The sequence below is a fragment of the Carassius auratus genome, chromosome 16 (genome assembly GCF_003368295.1).
Source record: "Carassius auratus strain Wakin chromosome 16, ASM336829v1, whole genome shotgun sequence".
Lineage (NCBI taxonomy): Eukaryota > Metazoa > Chordata > Actinopteri > Cypriniformes > Cyprinidae > Carassius > Carassius auratus.
Window position 1 is genome coordinate 2389259 of NC_039258.1, and position 23766 is coordinate 2413024.

The 23766-nt window shown below is 35.2% G+C and overlaps 1 protein-coding gene across 9 annotated transcripts in view; it reads right to left on the minus strand.

The window, feature by feature from the left end:
• Nucleotides 1-23766, minus strand: part of LOC113115736 (ras/Rap GTPase-activating protein SynGAP-like) — a 103817-nt gene that overhangs the window by 48278 nt on the left and 31773 nt on the right. Inside the window, exon 1 of one of the 9 annotated variants that reach the window (XM_026283304.1) lies at nucleotides 6402-7815. The exons of the other annotated variants lie outside the window; for them this stretch is intronic. The gene's annotated coding sequence lies outside the window, so the exon portion shown is untranslated. Of the gene's footprint in view, nucleotides 1-6401; nucleotides 7816-23766 lie in introns of those variants that run through there. 9 annotated transcript variants of the gene reach the window in all.

Consider the following 23766-nt stretch of genomic DNA (forward strand, 5'->3'; position numbering starts at 1 on the left):
AGATGATTGAACCATTAGACCACCACCAGCCTGAACCGTTGAGACAAGGCAGGACGGATCCATGCTTTCATGTTCTTTACACCAAATTCTGACCCTACCATCTGAAACTGAATTCTGACCCATTCCATCCGGGGAAGGTTGTAGCCTAATGGTTAGAAAGTTGGACTCATTAACCAAAGTTTGCAGGTTTGAGTCTTGGTATTGGCAGGGATTGTAGGTGAGGGGAGTGTACAGTGCTCTCTCCCACCTTCAATACCCCGACTGATGTGCCTTTAAGCAAGGCACCGGACCCCCAACTGCTCCCTGGGCGCTGCAGCAAATAAATGGCTGTCCCCTGCTCCGGGTGTGTGTGCAATTTGGATGGGATAAATGCAGAGCACTAATTCCAAGTATGGGTCATCACTTCACTTCACGTCACTTCACTTTCATGTCACTGAATGTCGCAGCAGAAATCGAGCCTCATCAGGCCAGACAACGTTTTTCCTTCTTCTATTGTACAATTTTAATGAGCCTGTGTGAATTGTAGCCTCTGTTTCCTGTTCTTAGCTGACAGAAGTGTCACCCGGTGTGGTCTTCTACTTCTGTAGTCCATCTGCTTCAGGGTTCAACGTGTTGCTCGTTCAGAGATGGTATTCTGCATACCTTGGTTGTAATGAGTGGTTATTTGAGTTACTGTTGCCTTTCAATCGTCTCTAACCAGTCTGCCCATTCTCATCTGACCTCTGATTTTAACAAGGCATTTTCGTCCACACAGCTGCCGCCCACTGGATATTTTCTCTTTTTCGGACCATTCTCTGTAAACCCTAGAGATGGTTGTGCGTGAAAATCCCAGTAGATCAGCAGTTTTTGAAATACTCAGACCAGCCCGTCTGGCACCAACAACCATTCCACATTCAAAGTCACTTAAATCCCCTTTCTTCCCCATTCTGATGCTCGGTTTGAACTTCAGCAAGCTGTCCTTACCACATCTAGATGCTTAAATGCACGGAGTTGCTGCCATGTGATTGGTTGATTAGCAGTTTGTGTTTCCAAGCAACTGAACAGGTGTACCTAATAAAGTGGTCGGTGAGAGTGTATATATATATATACATATTATTCATAAACGAATACAAAATATGTAAAATACAGGTTCATGGCCAGTAAGCAATATTTATAGTCAGTAAATGTTCACAATTAAACTGCTCTTTTGGCAGACGTGACAAAAATGTATTTTCAGCCATGAAAATTATACAAGCAGTAAGGAAAATGGCAAAACAATAAGAAATAAAACAGCCTAACTGCAGGCACATGAGACAGGCACTTGCAAACAAAGTGCTTATTGACTGGCGTCCTTGAGAGAGTACCAGATACAGAAGTGCAGTCACTGGCAGAGCTGTAGACACGACTATTGCTCAGGAACGTTAAGTCATTAAAATAAGACCAACAGAAACAAATGAATGGACGGTTTAATGAACGTAGAACAGACTGAAAGAAGCAGTCCTCCACCATCAAGCCATCCGTCTCTCCTGCTTGCTGCTGTGATAACCCTCCCATAAATCTGAGTGTAAATACCCACCGTCTCTCCAGCCAATGCAATCTGTCTCTCTCTCTCAATCTCTGAAGCTCACACACACACACACACACTGACACAGTCATACGGTTCTCTCGCCTTGCACCCACGCAACTCTTTTACATAAATCAAACAGTGTATTTATCCATCTCTCTGTCTCTCTCTTTTTTTATCCGAGCATTTTCCTTCTCCTCACCTCTCACATTCATTCCCAGGCCATTCTCTGCACTTTCAATCTCATCACATTCTTCCATCTCTTCCTGATCTTACACATCAGACCCGATATCTCAAAATCTCTCCTCCTGATCTGATGTTCTCTCTCCTGATGCACAGCCTCGACTGAGCTGATTTTACAGTTCTTATTATGTAATACATCAGTTATAGTCAAACATATTTTACATACTGATTCATCTGAGGCCACTGTTCTTTATCATTCTGTCTCTTGACTACAATCTTAAACTGGTTCTGTTATACTCTAAGCAAATAATTTCCACTAACAGGTTTGTGTGTGTGTGTGTGTGTGTGTGTGTGTGCCAGTGGGGACCGAACACCATAAAAATATGCAACAAGCATCAGAGTCGTTGCCATGACAATCAGCAAGTATCAGCTTTCACATGTGAGTAATTACTTCCTGTTCAATTAAAACATAATTTTATATCACGTATTCCACTTTACAGTCACAGCATAGACTATATTCTTTCTTGGGTTTGAGACTTAACAAAGTTACAACATTTATACATTAAATATAAGGACACTTTCTGAATCCAACAAAACAGTAATAACAAATCAGAAAAAAATGTATACAATTTTTAAAAAAAGGAAATAAGTATCTCTTATTATTATCAGTGTTGAAAACAGTTGAGGAAAAAAAAACAGTATTTTTGAGGAAAATATGCTACTTTTTAAAGTTTTAATGAATAGAAAGTTCAAAAAGACAACATTTATTTGAAATAGAAATGTTTTTAAACATTATAAAAGTCTTTACTCTGACTTTGATCAATTTACTGTGCTGTTACTAAATAAAAAAATATATTTATTTTCAAAAACACATCCTTAATCAACTTTCAGAATTATACTAGCACTAAATCCCACATACGGACATTATTAATGGAGTATTTAACAAATCACATCCACATTGTATGAAAGAGGCCTTATGATCAGCATGTTATAAAGATGCTTTTCTATGACTACTGCAACACTTTAAAGAACTGTATAACTTTGTTCTGATTTGTTATGATTGCACTGTTGAATTCAGAATTAATGCAATATATTTTTTTCAAACACTGTCCATTATTTCTTTCTCAGAATTACTACAATAATATGAAACCAAAAAACTGTTTAGTGCAATGAGAATGTGAAACAGAATCGCTAAGCCTATTTTTCCAACAATTCTCCTGAACAGTGATGTATTGCCAGTTACATAACTTATACCTGAACTGGATGCTGATTGGTCAATACAACATTTGTATGAGCTTCTTTCTTCGGCCAAAACAGTTGACAGTAGCCAATGACTTCCATAGTAGTTCCATAGTATTTTTTCCCATACTATGTACTGTAAGTCAATGGCTACCGTCAACTGTTTACCAACATTTTTCAAAATATCTTGTTTTGTGTTGAACAGAAGACACAAGTTTGGAACAAGTAAATGATGACAAAAGTTTCATTTTTTGGCAAACTATCCATTTAAAGATTTAGCTTAGTAAAATAATGTTTTATTGAAAACTTACATTACTAATCTTAATAAATAATAGCGATTATAGATTAAAAACAGCCCATAAAATAAAAAAGTATATATATTTCACACACACACACACATATAATTAATTATAATATAAGTAAACATAAGAATGCAGTACTTTGCGTGAAATATGTCAGAGCAAGACAGTTTTAACAAATGATTCAGAAAATACATTTATTTAATTGCAAATCAATTTCTAGTTTCCGTTATGAATTTTCACATGGTGCGGAAATAAACTATAACTCACTTTAATGTGTCTGGGACAGAGAGAGCATTTAAAACACAAATTAATGTTCACGCCCTTTAAGAGCCACAGGACTTAATGGACTGTACCTGATCGTAGGCCAGAGGTCACTATTCCTTTTAATTACGCCAAACTGAAAGCCAAAGTAAAGCGGGCTCGATACGTCCATTTATTTCAATTTCTCCCTCTGTCCTTTTTGATCCAAATCCAGGCTCTTTATTTGGTTGCCATGGCAACATTTTCTAGTACCTTACATTTGACTAACATGATGAAACACTGAAGTGATGGAGCATAGACTTACACACATGTGAACACGTATGTCACAAGACGGTCGGATGGACGAGATATGGCAAGTTGCATTTCAATAGAGTTCAAACAGGCACGGTCTGTTATCAAACACAATTATTGCTAAAACAAGCATCTCCAGCATAAGAGGACATATTTTCTATCACACAATAATGCACTTTAATATTCCTCCCAACATAGGTGTGTAGAAGTACGTGCATGTGTGGGTGAGAGCATATGTGTGTGTGCGTGTGTGTGCACTTTTTATTCTCAATGTAAATCTGATGTCAAGCTGAAAGCCAGAGCTGAAGTGTGTGGGTGGAAACAGCTTCAAGCTTCAGTCCCTTTGAGAGAGACAGAACGGAAGAGAGAGAGACAGCGAGAGGAGGGGGAGCAAACATGACAAAAAGTGAAACTAATGAAAAAAATTATAATAACTGCTCAGCTTCTGATTGATATGCGTGGGGTTGGTGGCGGATCAATTTTTACGTCTAAATCGGATTTGTACTGCTGCACGGGGCTCAAACTAAACAAAGAAATGGAAATTTTAGTATTATTGAGTATTATTCTTAAAGTTTTAATTTTTCTGATGTTAATGTACTTTTCTTTCATCTCAGCTCAATATGCACAAGACAGCTGTAAGTAATGGAACCACCTGTAAATATATATATATCTTTTTTTTTTCAGTTTAAGCTGTAGTTATTTTCATACATTGAGTTAAACTAAATTAAAATGAAATGAAATAAATATTTCCTTTGCAACTGTCTGAAATAAAATATGTTTTTGTATCTTTAATTTATTTTATTTAAATTCATATAACAAACAATACCAGTTCTGGATACTGATTGGTCAACAAAACATTTTGTGTAATGCTAAAATACAAAATATGGTAGCCTTAGTTTATAATGTCTTCTAGCGTATGGATTGCCTTTTTAATAATTTAGCTTAGTAAAATAATATTTTACTGAAAACTTACATTACTAATATTAATATAAATAAAAAATGATATTTTATATATTTATCAACCATATGAAGTTCAGTATTTTTAGTACTTCAAGTTAAACTAAATGAAAACAAGAAATGTTTTTTTTTTTTTGTAACAAATAATAATCTTGGTGGCTACTTTAGAAAGCCTGTGATAGAGATATCTACCAGCAGGGGTCTAAAAGAGCCAATCTGATACAGTAACCCTGGCACGACCAATGGTGTGACTTTGGAGGCGGGGCTATCAGATTGTTTGGCAAATGGGAGTGTTTGGAAAACCTGTCTGACAGTCAATATCTGTCCAGTTTATTTGGTGCCTGTGCCGTCCGTGAGGGAGCAGAGTCGGCGCCGTTCGCCAGGGGGCCGGAGCCTGCTGCTATCCACCGGAATGGGGAGGAGCAGAGAACGGGGGACTCCTGCCGGCTGCCTAAAACTGGAGGAGCCGTCACCGTCCACCGGGCGGCGGAGGAGTGTCGTGCCGTCTGCTGAGGGCCATCCAGTGCCACCGCCAGGCACCGAGGAGGAGATCACCCAGCTGGTGGAGGGCCAAGTGGCAGTGCGTCTGGGAACCAGATTTTTTTTCTCCTCTCTCGTCTCTCTGTTGCTCCTCATCCTTCCATCTCCTTTTCTTTCACCTCGTCTGTCCTACCCCCAGGTTCCCGCAGGTCCCCGTGAGAGTCGCGGGGGGGGTTTAGAGTAGAATGCAGTCTCGGGAGTCCCTCCGGTCTGCGAGGGGCGATGGGGGTATGTGACGAGTGGGGCGGGGCCAAGAGACGTGGGAACGAGGAGCGAGGCCGGTGGAGTGATTGGGAAATGGGCGACACCTGCTCGACCCACCGGTCTCGAGTCCCACGGAGGAGATGGAGGGATATAAAACCGGAGCGACGACAGTGACGGACGAGAGAGGACCAGGCCTGGGTTTTAGTTGTGTTTGATTTTATTTGTGCACAGACGTCGGCCGTGAGGGGCTGCTGGGCTGTCTTGTATTTATTTTGATTTAAGTTTCAAGTTCCCGCCTCCTTCTTCCCGATGATTACGAAGGTTTTAATTGTTACAGTGCCTCTAATGGCACAAAAAAATACACACTTCATGTTCAATAAAGAGATCTTTAAGTGATTTTATATCTTTTGAAACAGCCAAAGAAAAAAGTGGTGCTTGTAATACCTAGAGACAAATTGCCAAAGGACTTCAGTACATTTCTTCCTTCTATTGTCATTTTCAAGGATTTTTCTCCAGCAGCAGTGGGTGTTTTTATAGCTACCTGACACTCTTTTCAGAGAAGTGTCACGAAACAACCTTCCAAACAGTTCTACAGACTAAACCACAGATATGAAGGAATCAAATTATCTATGCAGTATTACATAGTCAAAATGTAGTATAGTAAAAAGACTTGTAGTGTATTTCAGGAGCACAAAAAGCCCATGAGGTCAATCATTTGATATTACTAATAATTTTAATGCCTTTAACCCCAATTTAATCTTAAATAAAGTCATCTTTTAAAAGTACTTTTCAATGTTTAAACTACCAAATAAATGAAATGACCCTGTGTCTTCCGAGTTACAAAATCAAATAACCAACTGTAATGTGCAGGTTATTCCTACCTATAGCAGAATGCAACTATAAGGGGCGGAATAAACAATCCCTTAATCCTCCTTAATTATTCCCGTCCAGGATCCAGAAGAGTAATCTCAAGCCACCAAGAAAGACAAATTGTCCAAACTGTCCATCTCCGCTCATAATCCAGTCTTTTTGTTTTTTTTGTTTTAAGTCACTTGCTTCTGTTTAACTTGTGAATGGTTCTTTTCCCTTGGAAGGTCAAGAGTTCCTTTAAAGGTCAACAGAACGATGAATGCCCACACCATGTTTGGTTGTAATCATGTGTCTATATGCACTCTGCTCTCAAATCTGGCTTTGGTGACCACTAAACAAATCCAGAAAAACTTTTATTCTTGCCTTCTTTAAGTAATCTCATATGCATCGATGTACAACTCTGCAACATTTTGAGCTAATATGCCGCAATTCTAATCTTTAAACGTAAATCTAGCTAGAAAAAAAGGCATTTATGTATTAACTCTGGTTATTGCAATCAAAAATGTAGGATAAATATAATAGTAGTTTGCTTAGTTGAATAAATATATTTTACTAATACTATACTTGGACGTCTAAATGTAGTATTTACCTACAGGAATAGTAAGAATTGATAAAAAATGAATATTTACAAACAATAATTCGAACAGTTATATAGTGCAAACTGTTGAGTCTCATTTCTCCACTTGGTCTCGGTCACTCTCTCCAGCCCTGACAGCGGCTGTTCCTCAGCAGAGCGCCAGATGGAGAGCACCGGGTCCCGGCGATGCTCGCCGGCGTCTTTACGCACGACCCTGAACCGACGAGCCGCTTCCCTTCTGCCTTTACTGCGGTTACCAACACCAGATCTGCGGTGAATCTCTCTCATGTTTTACTTCAGCTATTTTAGGGTGTCGTTTACCGTTCCAATCGAGCTGTCAACATTTAAAACGTTCTATGGGAGAACTTTTCGGAGCATGCGCGCATATGACTAAGGCATTTATTCTGAGCTCACGCTTCCATAGACAGTAAAGCGCTGGCATTTGATGCGAGCTTGCGTGTGTGACGGAGCCAGACTTCTCCTCAGCTCACACTGACACGCAAATCCTCCGAACGCACAGTTCAAACGTTCATTATTGCACAAAACTGCCACGCATCAAAGCTCCGATTCAAACGATGGGTGATTTGCATGAGGACTTCCGATAGCAATTCCAAAATGGAAATCCTTCGCTTGAGGAAAAGCTGGAAGTCTGTCTTGCTGTATTCCGGTTTGCTCGTTTCCAGGCATGCACTCAGGAATACCAGCAGCAAGGCGATGCATCCTTTTCTGCAACTGTCCTTTTCTTTACTGCACTCTCTCTCTCACTCGAGGAGAGGAGAAGAGGGGCTGAGCTGGACAGGGGGGTGGGGGATTTGATTTGATGGAGAGAACTTCATGTAAAAGCCTGGGGCAAACTCTCTCTCTCTCTTTCTCTGTGTCTTTCACTCTCTCTCACAAACAGACACACACACACAGCTCTGGTGTGTGTGTGTGATGCTCGCAGGCAGCCGGTGAGTGTAGAGGGTTCTGTAGAGGCAGGTTATGTGGGAGGAATGTGTGTAATTACACAACTACACGAACTGAAGACAAATGACAATGTAAATTAAACTCTGGGAGTGCGCGTACTTCATGTTAGCGTTCACTGCTATCATTGCTTTTAATTCTGTTCTAGTTATAACTATAGTAGCAAAGATTTTTACATTCGATTTGGACCACAAGGGTGTTGTGGGTGGCTGCCGGAGCATTACGCGGTTGCCAAGGTGCTCTGAGTGGTTTTTATGTGTTGCTATGCGGTTGCCAGGGTGTTAAAAGAGCCCACCCTCAAGTTTCTGTGATATTCTGGCAGGCTGATAGTCTGATCGCTTACCACAGTGAAGGTACAGTGCTCCTCAAAGGGAAAGATTACCCAAAAATGAAAATTCTTGTCATCATTTAACCTCGTTTAATGATGTCGTTTTTAACTTGTATGATCTGTATGACAGAAATTTAGATTTTGAGATAAAAAAAAAAAAAAAACTTTTGGGTGGACTATACTTAATATATAAATGTACTATATATATCTATAAATCACTATCACATACAGTATATAAAACTCACTGACCTCAAGCCTATGAACAGAGGTGTAAATATACACATATATAGATTTAAGTTTCTATATATATATTTCTATATTTTAAACGTGTTTCGACTTACACTGTATTTAATCAACTTTTAGAAGCAGCACTAAAACCTATAAAACGGTATTGCTGTCAGGGTCTGCAACACATTACACCCACACTGCATGAAAGAGGCTTCTTGATGGATTGAATCAAGAATGGTCATTTTCAAACAAAGTGCTGTATGTAAATGATCAGCGTGTTATAAAGACATGTGTTTCCATGACGACTAAAGTTGAAGCATGGAGACGAGGCCGAGCCGGACACATCTCCGGTGGAGAGGTGTCTTAAGACAGCTGGTGCACACCTGATAGCCCCAGATGATTGGAAATCCACCTCAAGGACGCCACGATTGATCCAGAATGGACGTGGCTAATGAGTGCATGTGCTTTTAATTAAAAGAACACTATAAGTGATCAAAGCCAGTTTAAAAGCTGCCTGCCTATAGTGCCGAGTTTTATTAAAACTTACAGCAAAATTTAAGATCCAAAGATGCACTCTTATTTCTATTTATCTCTTCCTCCCCTCTCTCTTTCATTTTTCCTTTCTCTCCAGCAGTCTGTCTGCTCTATAATTATTTCCATGGTTACCATCAGCGATCTTAGGCTAAGCTCAATGTACAAATGTCTCTTTTCTCTTTCACATTTTCTCGCAGCTCCTCAGTTTGCCTGAATGTGTTCGTTAGCATACAATTACTCCCTTCTGAGATGTTTCCTCTTTTGAAGAAACAGCCTGTGGTGAAGAAAGATGAGAGAGGAGATCTCTTCAGTCGCTCGGTTGTTTCTCAGAGACAGTAATGATGTTAAACGGAGAGAGTTTGAGATGTTGATTACTGGGGTCTTTTTCATTTCATTTTATTTGTGTCTCAGGACACAAATGTAAGAAGCTAGGGACAAAAAAGATAGTATAGAAAACACATCTAGAGACAGAAATGACATTAAAGAGAGAACAAATTCTTGTCAAGTATACATATAAAATAAAATATATTTCTTAGTAGATTCCCCTATAGATTATCTGAACTACTGTCATATTGTGAAATATACTGGTCCCACTTTATATTAGGTGGCCTTAACTACTACTTACATAAAAAAATAAGTACAATGTACTTATTGTGTTCATATTGTATTGTAAAACACTTTTTCTGCTATTGAGGTGGGATAGGGGTAAGGTTAGGAAGAGGGTTGGAGGTATGGGTAAGTTTAAGGGTGGGTTAAGGTGTAAAGTATGGGTCAACAGTGTAATTATAAATGTAATTACAGAAATTAAATACAGATGTAATTACATGTAGTTTTTTTTTAAATATAAGTACAATGTAAAAACATGTATGTACACAATAAGTACATTGTACTAAATTATTAATTAAAATGTAAGTACATAGTAGTTAAGGCCACTTAATATAAAGTGGGTCCAATATACTTGTAAAAGAGATGAATCATAATAATCATAACAATAATTATTATTCTTATATCTGATTAAAAAATATATTTTTAAATGAACATTTTATTTTATTTTATTACAACTGTTTATAATAAATACTAAATGTAATAATACATATAAATTACATTTAATACTATAAAAGTTAATAAATAATACATTTAAATAAAAGTATTTTATTGTTATGTATTACTAGTTAATATTTCTAATGGTTAAACTAAATAATGTTAGTAAATCTCAGTATTAACTAGTTGCTTATTAGCATGCATTACTAGCATACTGGCTGTTTATTATAAAGCATATTAATGCCTCATTCTGCATGATCATATTATTCTGCATGATCATATTCTAGATACCTTAATCCTAATCCAAACCCAAATGTAACCCCTACCTTACTATTAATAAGCAGCCAATTAGGAGTTCATTGAAGCACATGTCTTAGTTAATAGCTAGAATTTGTCCTCAAACAAACGTGTGACCACTAACGAAGCCTTATTGTAAAGTGTTTGGAAATATTTAGAATAAATAAAATACTATTAAAATAAATAGCTGAGACAAAGCAAATTCATAACTGAGGACTCAATTTAGTCTCCTGCTTTGAAAGAGCAACCTCTGAGAAATATGCAGTATATAATTTGCCAGGTGATGTGAATAAATGGCAGTGTTTTTCCAGGTTTGATGTGAGATGATTTCTTGTGTTGGTGGAATCCTGGTAACCAGCAGTGAAGCGAGTGTAAGAGAGAACTCTACATCACTAGAGTTCATGAATAACGGTTCCACCCACCTCCCCCAGTTTACCACCTACTGGGATCAACACCAAACAGCAGCCGGGCAAGACCAACAAACACTGACACACACCACACAAACACTTACAGCACTGTGTGTGTCTCACTCGCTGAGAAATGAACAATTATACACAGAGCTTCACATTTTATTGCTCTGAGACTGCGCTTATACATCTCAGGAGACTTAATGGAGTTCTCAGCTATATTAAGTACCTGCTTTGCCTCAGATGTTTCTCATTAAACTGATAGTCCACCTAAAAAAAGAAAGAGATTCTGTCGTTTGCATCATTCTGTCATCTTTTTCTTTCTGCAGAATGCACCCAAAAAAACACTGGAGCTCATTAACTTCAATTAGAAGAAAGAAAGAAAGAAACAAACAAACATGAAATTTCACAAAATATGGGGTGTCAAAAAATTTTGGGGGGTGGGGGGTGTAGGTGATAAACTATCCCTAAAAAAAAAAAAAAAAAAAATTATATATATATATATATATATATATATATATATATATATATATATATATATAACACATTCTGTACAAATACAGAACTTGAAAATGAATAATTTAAGATAGCACAAAGATGCTTAAGTTTATGTTTAAGTATGAATATTGTCTTTGTTTCTCCTAAAATTCATTAGAAGAAATACAATCATTAAGTTAATCATAAAAATGCCAAATTTTAATAATAACTCAAATGTCATTAAACATTAAATTAAAATATTTAAAGTTTAAAATGAACTGTAATATATCTTATTAGTTTATGTGCAGGTCATGTGACCATTAAGTGACATCCCAGAACCCTGAACACTGAAAATCTCAGGGGTACAATTGTTAAACATTTTATAAATAAGAAAGAAAGAAATTCAATATATATATATATAAATATATATATATATATATATATATATATATATATATATATATATATATATTTTTTTTTTTTTTTTCTTTTTTTTTTCAAAACAATTACAAAAAAACTGATGATAATAAAAATAAACTTTTTTGGGCACCAAATCATCATACAAGAATTATTTCTAAAGAATCATGTGACACTAAAGATTCATCACAGGAAAACAAGTCCAAATAGAATAATGTAATTTTAAATTGTAATAAAACATTTCAAAATATTACAGTTTTTACTGTACATTTGATTGGTAAGGCTTGTTGAGCAGAAAAGATTATTGAAATAAAAGGGCAATTCTAGTAAAATAAAGACAACAAGACAAGACAAAAAGATTTGGGAATCCTTCACATAATGCATTGGAAATAAAATAAAATAATCCAAGACTACAAAGCAACAAAAAAGAAAAGAAAAGAAAAAAAAAAACAATAGAAGTACAGTACAGAAAAGTATAAATAAACAAAAATTTACATGAACTTATTAAAATTGACCATTTACTTCCACTAGTCCACTAGTGAATCTGAGCATAGTTTGCGAAGATTGCTAAGGTATTTTTCTCAGGAGAGTCTCCATTTGCTCTAAGAGAACCAATTAAGATATTAAAAAGATCTTCAAAAGATTTCTTTCATATGCACAGACAGCAGCTGCTGCTCAAGTTTGTTAGCATCAACGCTCCTTCAGCTGTGAGAGCTGATGCAGAAACCCAGAGCCCACACACACCGTTCATATGGAGACTACATTCATACATCAAACATTCTGTGTTCTTTCTTCCTCCACCCTGTCATGGTTGCAACACTAATGTAATCTCTTTCTCTGTGAAAAGGTGCATTGCTGGATTATGTAACAAGCCTTTTTTTCCCTGGCTAATCTAACATGACTGCATTTGCTACTTGTTTTGAATCCTAGCAAACAAGCTCTGCAAAATGCCAAAGGGAAAAGTAAGCAACTAAACACCTCAGCCAGTTTTATTACTGCTCTCAAAGGCCACCTTTTTATGTCAGTCCAGCCCTCGTGCATCTTCGGACACGGATTGAGCTCCCTACTGAAGCCATCGCTGCGAGGGAGAAGGAATCGGATGCTTACACGACCAGAATGAATTCCTGCGTGGATGTTTGGCCAAAGAGAGACCAGATCTTGACCTTTGCCAAGCCACACGGAGAGGACATTATTACTCCTGACATTTGCACACATTTCTTTGTGGTTTTTATGCCTGCGACTGTGACCGTCATTTGAAATCAGTTCAAGACAGACGAAATGATAATGAAGATGATGACAGGCATTATAATGGCTGCCAGAATGAAACTTGACATAAGTGACAACTGATCTGAAGCACCTGAAAGAAACAACTCTCCTATAACTCTAAAAAAATCCACTTTTAAATACTCAATAACCAGATAAATGGAAGATATTTAAGCAAACTTGTAAGCATACTGAAATTTAGACATGCAGCATGATTACTAGTGTGATATTGCTTTTAAATAATGAATCATGAATTAGTGAATCATTATGCATCCCAGAGCAACACAGTAGTGGTGTTACAGAATGAACCAGTGGTTTTGAATAATTCAGATGAGTGAATGATTAAATAAATTGATTTAAAAAAAAAAAACAGTTACGTTTTATTCCTACATAAAAAATAAACGCTCAGCAAATTATTCATGAATCACTCATAAGTGAATGTACTTCAATTCTGTTTTTGAATGAATCAGATGAGTGAATGATTGAACGAATCACTCACAAATGAATATTCCTCCGTTATTCTGATTTGAATAAATTGGATGAGTGAATGATTTAATGAATCACTCTTAAATGAATAATCCTTAATTAATCTGTTTTTGAATGAATCAGATAAGTGAATGATATAATGAATCACTCATTCATGAATGTTCCACAGTGAATATGTTTTTGAATAAATTAGATGAGTGAATTATTTATTGACTCACTCACAAAGACAATAACGTGTTTTGTTTCTACATAAAGCAGTGTTTTGAACAAATCAGATGAGCAAATTATTTAAAGAATCACTTGTAAATGAATGATTTATGCTTGATTCTATGTTTGCATGAATCAAATGAGTGAATGATTTTTTGAATCACTCACTGTCATGATCCGTTCACTGCACATCCATTTATTCACCACACAGACTTTTACACGACACAGTTAACCCTGGACTTAATTTCCAATAAACCCCTGCCTAGGAACTCATTATTGAACCTCACCTGTTTCCTGTCATTTCCGAGCATTTTCCTACTGTTTGTTACTTCTGTGTTTGACTTTGGATTGTGTATACCGACTTTGATTCTCTGCCACCTGCCCCGACCTTTGCCTGGTGTTTCTGATTTTGGATGTCCCCTGCATACCTGACGCTGTTATCTGATCAAAGTACTGGACATGGATCCGAACGTCTCTGACTCTTCGTTACAATCACAAAAGACAGTTACATGTTTTGGTCCTGAATAAAACAGTGTTTTTGAATAAATCAGATATATAAATGATTTAATGAATCACTCAAATGAATGTTTTTGAGTGAATCAGAAGAGATCTGAAGAACCACTTACAAAGACAGTTATTTGTTCCTTGATGATTTCGGATTTTTAAACTAATTGCATGAACGAATGATTCAATGATTAATTTAATAACTCAATCCCTTCTCGCCATATATATATATATATATATATATATATATATATATATATATATATATTATACTTGCTTATCAGGGCCCTTGTTTGTATATCTCTGTACTACATCCCTTTACATTTTTATGTAGTTTTTATTGATTTATTTTTGGTATATAGAAATTGTATTGCATAATTACAATATTTGTAATTATTTGTGTCAATGTTTCGCCTTTAAATACAAATCTATGAATCTAGGCTTCACAACATCATAATGTATAATGAAGATTCGCTGAATTATCAGTTTATTAAATTATTAGTGTTTTTAAAGACTAACTTTACGTGTTCATTAGATGACGACAAATGAGCATGCACAATTAAATATCTAATGTCATATTTTCATGTGAAAAAATGTCTCCAGTATTGGACATTGACCAATATAGTACAAATATAATGTTCCAGAGCTTAACTTTGATTTCATGTTGACATTCAGTAATAAAGGTGAAAGACAGGAAGCAGGTTTTATGTGACAGACGAGATAAGGCAGGATAAACAGACCAGCAGAAACTGGCATCAGTCTGAGCAAGAGGAATGATGCTGAAATGAGGACGCACTTGAAGCGTGCACAGTGCCACCTGGCTAGGCCCTGCGCCAAGACTGTTGTGTAAACTGGAAGTGCCATGCATACGCACGTGTGAATACACAAATGCACGCATGCACGTTCGGGAACATCAGTTGCCTTCCACTTGCAAACTTAATGATCGCACACAAACACAAGCAACAATACACACATGCACACACACAATTACTGTCACACGCATCCACAAATCTGTTCTGGCATGTCGCTGGACACCCGCAGATATCAAGTGTGAGAGCGATTCTCGTGCAGCCTTTTGCACAGTGATTCTAAAGAAAGCAGATGTAAGCAGCAAGCTGTACCCTGACAGCCCCTCCGTTCCCCACCCTCTCGCAAAAGATCTGCACCAGCGGGGCTGCAGTGCTACGAGCACATCATCATTTAGAGCAGTAATGGCTCTAGTCTCCATGATGGAGGAAGGCAGCTGGAGAGACTGCAGGCTGTGGCCCAATTCGCCTGCTTATAGGCTATGCATTAAAAGTAAACTATGTACTTTTTGTAATGGGACACTGCATCATTTTGAGTGCGTTAAGCAAGCATATTAAAGTACTAGGATGTAGGTTTGATTTTGAAATTGGTGGGGACATACAAACAGACAACTCCCACACATCCTCATCCAACCACTCTCACATTTTTGATCACAGTTCCATATCATTTCAAGTCTTTATGGTAGCTACTCGCAATTCATAGAGAGAGCTTTTTTATGTTAGCATATTCATCAGACAGTTATTACAACATTCTGATTATGTAAAACCAACATTACAGCAGCAGTTTTAAAGATGTTTTTTTTAATTTTTTGACTATTCAAAAGAAAATATAAAGCAAAACATAACTAAACTCATTTGTGTTTCCTTTTAGCTAAATTTCACATACATAAAAGCAAATCAAAACTGTATCTCTATTTTCATCCTGTGTGTCCTCTAAAGGTAAATTTATTAGTTTTTCTTTTGTTAAGCTGGTAACACATCCCTTACAATAATTAACCACAGTTTTAATAAAAAAAACCATGGTTACTATAGTTAAACCATGGAAACCACAAATTAACCATTGTTTTGCTCTACTAACCTTAAGTTACCCATGTTATTTGTAGTAAAACTACTTGTACTACACTTTTATTATAAGAAAACCAAGGTTAAATTTCTCAAGGGATTTGTATTTGTGTATATATTCTGTGTTAATGGTTTGATGTTGTGGCATTTTTAATACTAATAAAAAGATGTTCTTTGAAGTCTTAATTGAATGAAGTGATTCACCAAACACGATCTGATTGGAGCGCTCAGAAACAGTGAATCATTCTGTGATGCAATGGTTTAACTGATTCAGAGTTTAGAAGAGCTCTGTTTCAAGGACATACGCTACTTTTTTTCTAGTGTACTTCTAGTGTACTAGTGTAACTTCTCAGGTAATATCAATGGTATGACCGATTTCAGATGTGGCCGAAATTACAACAACAATACTATATAGGCTACATAGGGCTATATTTAATTGTTTGATAAAAATGATTGCTATAAAGACAATTAAGTAGTCAATCTAGGTGGGGACATGTCCCTAGCATCCCAACTAAAGTCTACGCCCTTGGGATGTGGTACTACAAAAAAAAAAAAAAAAAAAAACCACACAGCCCACTTTGGTACATTTTTACATGTGTCCTTTAACTATAAACCAGTAATGTACATGATTCATGACCAAAGTAATACGGGAAATGTTGCCTTAATTAGTTAAAATAGTATTTTATTTAATTTTTTAGTTAAAGTTTATTTCATGGTTTAACAGTATTTAATATTTGCATATTGTATATTTATACAGTGTGATATTATGCTGTTCAATAGGAACAATAAAGAAACTCTCTTAAATAAAAATATATATATGTGTCCCATTGGCAATCTTGGTAGCAAATTTAGCAAGTTAATGTTAGAAAATGACCTCACCACATCAAATATGTCATGACATCAAGTCTACACAGAGCACAGAGTGGGTATTTTAATCACTGCCCTTAAGCGCTTTTAAGACAACAACCTTTCATTGAACACTGGTAACTATTGAATAAAACAGACCACTTGAAGAACGTCATTCCTCTGTATAAAGTTCATAAACAGCAAAACTACAGCAGCAGCCAATATGAGCCATCAGATAAGTCATCAAGATGATTCAGCACTTCTTGCTCATGACAAATAGTGAACCTATACGAGACCAGCATGTCCTCTAAAAGCACAGCATCAGCCTTTGGCCACAAACACATTCATTGTGGATTTCTTATATACAGTATTGCATAATTAATAAATTCAGCAAACAAACTTGCTAATCAAACAAATATTTTATGGAAGATGCAGTCAAAGGATAATGCATCTGTGTGTGATCACTTTCTCATAATCTTACCATGCATCTACAGTATCCTGTGTCACAAAATCAGTGCAATCATTCATATAAATCAATACCAGTCAGCGTTATTATTTTTTGTGGTTGATCTCCAGATACCATTGCATTGGCCTCCGGACACACTGGCACCATGATATGCCTGTTGCATATTTCATATGACAGAACATATGAGGCGATGGCACTGGAGCAGAACCGCAAAAACAACAACACTGAAAATGAATTGCGTGGCCTTGTGTGACCCCTGCCTTTGGGGGGAGCAGCAGATGTCAGTCTTGTATAATCAATATATGGTGCATCTGTAATCATTAAAAAGTTGACTCAGAGTTTAGAGTAGAAGATGTGTCTGGAAGAGAAGCTAGACACAGGGAAAGGTTTCGATTTTAAAAAAAATACAATTCAAAGAAGGTCTGAAATGTCTGAGGAGGAGCATGCAAACAGAAAGAAAGCATAACTCATCTATATATCTATCTATTATGTGATAGATCTATTAAATTATAAAGGTGGCATTTCCATTATGTCTCAAAATGTAGTAAGTAATCATGTATTTTTGCTCTTTTACTGCATTAAAATACAAACATCTGCACTTTATCGGAGTAACTTTATTTTTTTTAATATTATACTTTTACTTTTGACTACATTCCAAAAAAATTTTTTTTTGAGTTGAGACATTAATAACTCTGCATGAAAAAATATGCCAAAAGTGCCAGTAAAAGTCTCAGTAACTCATTTTTCTCATAAAAGTTTCATATTTCAGCCTGAAACACTTGTCCAACTGTGAATATAAAAATGTGTTTTTTTTGTTGTTGTTTTTTTTGTCCAAAACGACTTTCATTCTCTTCTGTTGTTCACATATTCTCTCCTCAGGAGTTTACTTTCTGTCTTGGGTCATGAATATTAATGTTGCTTTGAGACGTTTGCCCTAACTGATTTGCTGAAGGCAGACATTGGTAGGTGAGAACGCTAGCCGTGTGGGAACACAGTTTACCAGTTTTGTGTTTGTTCAGCCCACTGTCAAAGCAACCGGCTGCCTGGAGATTCTGATCGACATTTTAAGCAAGCAAGCTACAAATCTTTCCTTCACACTGTGAAAAAGCAAAGTAAACCTCCTTAAAATATAATGATGAGTGTGTAATGTGAGCACGAGGATGAAGAAATCCAACTGCCCCACAATTTTTTTTTTTAAACATTTGTAAAAAAAAACATTCTAAACTGTGCAGCTTTTCAAATTGAAAATATAATTTAATTTAAATGGCAAAATATATTACAAAATGTACTTCAAGGTAGGATTATTATAGTTAAAGTAAAATTAAAACTGACTTTGGATTACTTAATTAATTGTTACTTAAAAAACAATAAATATGAAACTGAAAATATAAAAACATAAAATAAATTAAATAAAATTAATTAGATAACTAAATTTTACTTCAACAAATGAAATAAAAAAAATTAAATAAATAATACAAAAAATGTCAAAGTATTTAGTTAAAAAATACAAAATTACTTTATCTAAAATTTAAATAAAGAAGAATATAATTTTTTTTATAAATATTAGTTTTTCAATAATACTAAAATAATATTGCTTCAAGGAGCAATAACATTTTAAATATGAAAATAAATTAAGGATAATTGTAATTTAAATATATCAGATGATATAAATACGTTTAAACTTAAATTTTAATTAAAATATATTTATGTAAATATTTAATAATTTTTGTAATGCAAATATTTTAATATTAGCACTCTTTTTGGAATACTTTTTTTTATGTGGCAAACTATAGTTTTAATAAAGTAGTTTTACTTTTAATACTCAGTATGCAAGGTAAATACTTTTGAACTTCTACTCAAGTAGGAATCTAAAAAGTTGTTAATAAAGTAATATTATAATACACAAAATCCACACAAACTATTTAAAACATACTATAACCCATATCAGTTTGCTTCCTGGAATTGAACTCAGCAGACAGAAAATCCCACATGACATTGTGGTGGCGTTTATGTGCTCTCATCTAATGAATACAATCATTCCGTCGTGACATGAAGGCACATGAGGAGGTGGACCCTCTGCCACAGGGGATATGAGCGAGCATGGCATTTATTAAGCATTACAGCCCAACAACGGCAGAGAGATTCCTCATGCCACTCCATCCTCAAGACACTGCATGATGTTCATTCTGTCAGAGGAAAAGCTGCCTATGTTCTGAATCAATAATTCATGTTGTTACATGCGTGAGGAACAGAGGAAGAAAGGGTGAAGAAAAGAGAACAGGCCACACTAAACTGTAGTCTCGCATGTGGCATCCTGCAGGTACAAAGAAATGTTTCCATTAAATGAAATTCTGGAAAATGAAATGAAGACTTGCCAGAAACAGGAAGAGAGACAGAAAGCCAATCAGCGGGAGAATCTGAACAAATATAAGCATTGGATTTCTGACCAGATATTGCAGCACTAGTTTTTAACTAAATCCAGACCTCTGAGCACATAAAACTCACATCAGCAGTAAGATTTTGTTTGTGAGCTCAGCATAAAGAGACAATCTGATTCGAAAACAAGCACTGAATGTTCTTTTTATGATGTTATGAAAACTATTTAATATTACACCTTCAGAAGCATAATGAAGACAAAAATGCCATTTAAAAAAAAATGCACTTAATGTAATTTATTCATGTGATGCAAAGCTGAATTTCCAGCATCGTTACTCCAGTATTCATAAATCTTTCTAATTTGTTGATTTGCTGCTCAAGAAACATTTTTTTTTATCATTTTTTGATGCGCTGATTAATATTGTGGAAACTTTTTTTTTTCCTCCTTGAGTAATAGAAAGTTCAAAAGAACTGCATTTATTTGAAACATTTAGTAACATTACAAATTGTCACTCCTAATGAATTTAATGCATCCATGCTAAATAAAATAATTAATTTCTAAAAAAATCTTACTGATCCAAAACTTTTGCACTGTAATGTATGAACTGACACATTGTGCTTAGTTATCTCAATGACATCAAACCTGCTGTTAAAAACGTGCATTTTGTTTTTTAATTAGAATGCAATCACTTTCAATTTTACAGCTTTGGTAAAGAAGAATTAAACTTAAATATTTCAGTCTTTGAACTATCATATGACTTTCAAAACACTCAATATGTATAAGTTGCATGGACTACTTGTAAGGTATTTTGTCCTTTCAGAGCTTTATAGCTTTCTATCAGTGTTGTTGTATAAAAACAAATAGTAAAATCTGTGTAAGTTCTTTAGAATTACAGCATACAGGTTCATGAAACAACATGAGAATGAGTAAATAATGACACAACTGTCATCTGTGGGTAAATGATCCCTTCAGACGTGTATTCTTTAGTGCATGCTGATGAAGTCATCTGCATAATACACTAACTAATGTCTCGTTTCAAAATCTTTGCCCAGTCACACGCTGTTAGTTAGCTGAGAGCAATATGCTCTTCCATCCCAAACACAGGGAATTTTATTCATTAACATGACTCATTTTCTCATGTGACTATATATCTTGCCACATCACAGTAATTCATTTTGCCTGGAACTATTTTCATAATAATAGCCAGTGCTGGGTATTGTCAAGTTGGGTTTTTGTCTAGATGTAATTTCTTACAGTATGTGCTATGAAATTGAATTTAACTATTACTATGAACAGTATTTTTTATTTGAGTCCCAAAATGAACATTTTGTCATCATTTACTCATCCTCAAGTGGTTCCAAAGCTGTATTATATTCTTCTTGGCCATCGAAAAAAGACTTTAAAAATGTACAAGCTGCTTCTACCACACAATTAAAGTGAATGGGGATATACTACACCGCCAAAGGAAATGCTATAAAAGCACCGCACAATAGCCCCCAAAAAAAGTTTTGAATTCTTGAATTACACACAAGCGTGAACGTCTCCTGTTTTACAGAAGAAAGAAATATAAATCCTCCAAAATATTTGTTTAAAACTGTTTTTGACATATTTCATATTGCGTATTGCATATTTCTCTCCCGATTCAGATGACTTGACTTTTTCACTGGAGAAAGCAATATTATGGATAGATGACTCATATTTTAGATGGTTGTAGGATTACTTGTGATGTTGGTTTGGATTCTCATTTTGACGGCACCCATTCACTAAAGAGGACCAGAAATCTGTAGTAATAAACAAACTCATCTAAATCTTGGATGCCCTGAGGAGGTGTACATTTTCATTAACTATTTTTTAAAACTACCTTGAAGGTGATTTTCTCAGATTTCGCCACACAAAGAACCGGCACCGCAGTGGTGATTTGCTTACAAAACGTAAATTGCAATTAACAACCAAAATTAAACCAAAGCTTTAAGTGCTTGTTTATTACTTAGTCTTCAATTAATTCTGATGCCTAAGGCAACACAAAAACCAAACTGACTACACCGGGGAGCGTATGCTAATTCCAAACATATAACTCCAATCACACAAACAGATGCTTTCTGAATTTTCTTTACAATTATTTTTATAGCAAATAGCTTCTGACCATATGAGCTGCTTAAAGCCAAATATTCTTGTGTTAATTTCTGATGTTAAAACACTTTGTATATCACTTTAATGTTCAGGAACAATTATAAGTAAACCATGTGTTTGATTTTTTTTCTCTGTGGTGGTTTCACAACTTTGCTCTGTGCTTTGATATGTCAAGTTCTGGCTCAATCAAAAGTGTGAACGGGGGCGGGGTTTTCTGATTGCTTACGGCAAAGGAAAGGTATTTGAAATGTATATGTGTAATTTTGTTTTAGTGACACTAGAGTTGGGAATTACCAACGCTATCTCACGACCAATTCGTACGTATTTTACAAGGTGGCTTATTCGTACGAATTTGTACGACCTCACTCGTACGATTTTATACGACCCCAGTGACGGTTAGGTTTAAGGGGCGGGGTTAGGTGTAGGTCATTCGTACAAGTTCATACGAATTGTGCAACTCGTAAAATAGCTATGATTTGGCAACAATCGTATGAATTTGTACGAGTGTGGTCGTACGAATTCGTACGAATAAGCCACCTTGTGAAAAATGTACGAATTGCCGTGAGATCGGGTTGGAATTACACAGTTTACCTTATAATATATATATATATATATATATATATATATATATATATATATATATATATATATATATATACACATAACTACTATATAAGGTGTATAAGGCAGCAGAGCATCTTATTCCTAAAAGCAGAAGTCATTTTATTATTAGATTTTATATCTAACAGCTTATTAAAGGATCAAGTCATTGTCTAACTTCTTGGGGAGTCACGTTACAACTCTTTTTCTGGTTGAGGCTAAATATGGACAGGATTCCGGTAAGAGAATCAGGGATTCTTCACAAAGATGCATTTATTAAACAGTCTTTGGGTTGTCATCTGCACCAGTTATTCTTTGGCAATGATACAGTCTCTGTATTAATGGTCTAAAGGAACAATAAAGAAATATAATTACAACCATATTCTGAGAACCATTTACACACTGACATGATAATCAAACATATGCAATTAAACACTGATTACACACTCAAGTCTGCATCCTTAACATTAACAGTAGCCTAATCAATGCTAAAAGGCATGGTTTTGCAATGATGTGTTATTAATGTACACATGTGTGATGTAGTATAATAATACAGCCGATTCTAATACTAAGTAACGCATTTCTCTCATGGTGAATTACGGTGGCAAAGACAGGATTTCGTACACTTCTGTTGGACTACAAAAAATCTTAATCTGTTCCTTTTTTAAGTAAAAATAAACCTACTTGTCCTTGAAACAAGATAATTATACTTGTTCAGAATATATGTATATATATATATATATATATATATATATATATGTATATATATATATATATATATATATATATATATATATATATATATATATATATATATATATATATAGATGTGAATAAATATAAGAAAATATACATAACAAAATTTTTAATAATTGCTTTTTTTATGTTCCAATTTTTTTCCATTCTTACCAAGTCTGATGACAAATACTGCGTAATATTGTAATACAATAATATTGCAAAATATTATTACAATTTTTATTATATACAATATATATAATTTATATATATATGGTTTGTTTTAAAATGTGTTTTTGTAATTTTTTATTTTATTTGATAATTTTTAAAGAAAGAATTGCTGGCATTGATGGCAAAGCTAAATTTTTACACTTATGGGTTAAGTGTTACCTGACCCTTTAGAAAAAAAAAAAAATACAAAAAAACAAAAAAAAACTTTACACTGGTATTGTTCAAAGAAGTTTATCTTTTATTGCCCTATTGTCTCACTAAAATGTGCATTTTTTAGTTTTTCATCTTATATGACTAACTAATTAAAGAATGATGTTGGCAGTGTTTAGACAGCAGACGGCGAGGGGTTTGGAACAGAGTTAAGTAGTCTCATCCTGAAAGTCTATACATAGTG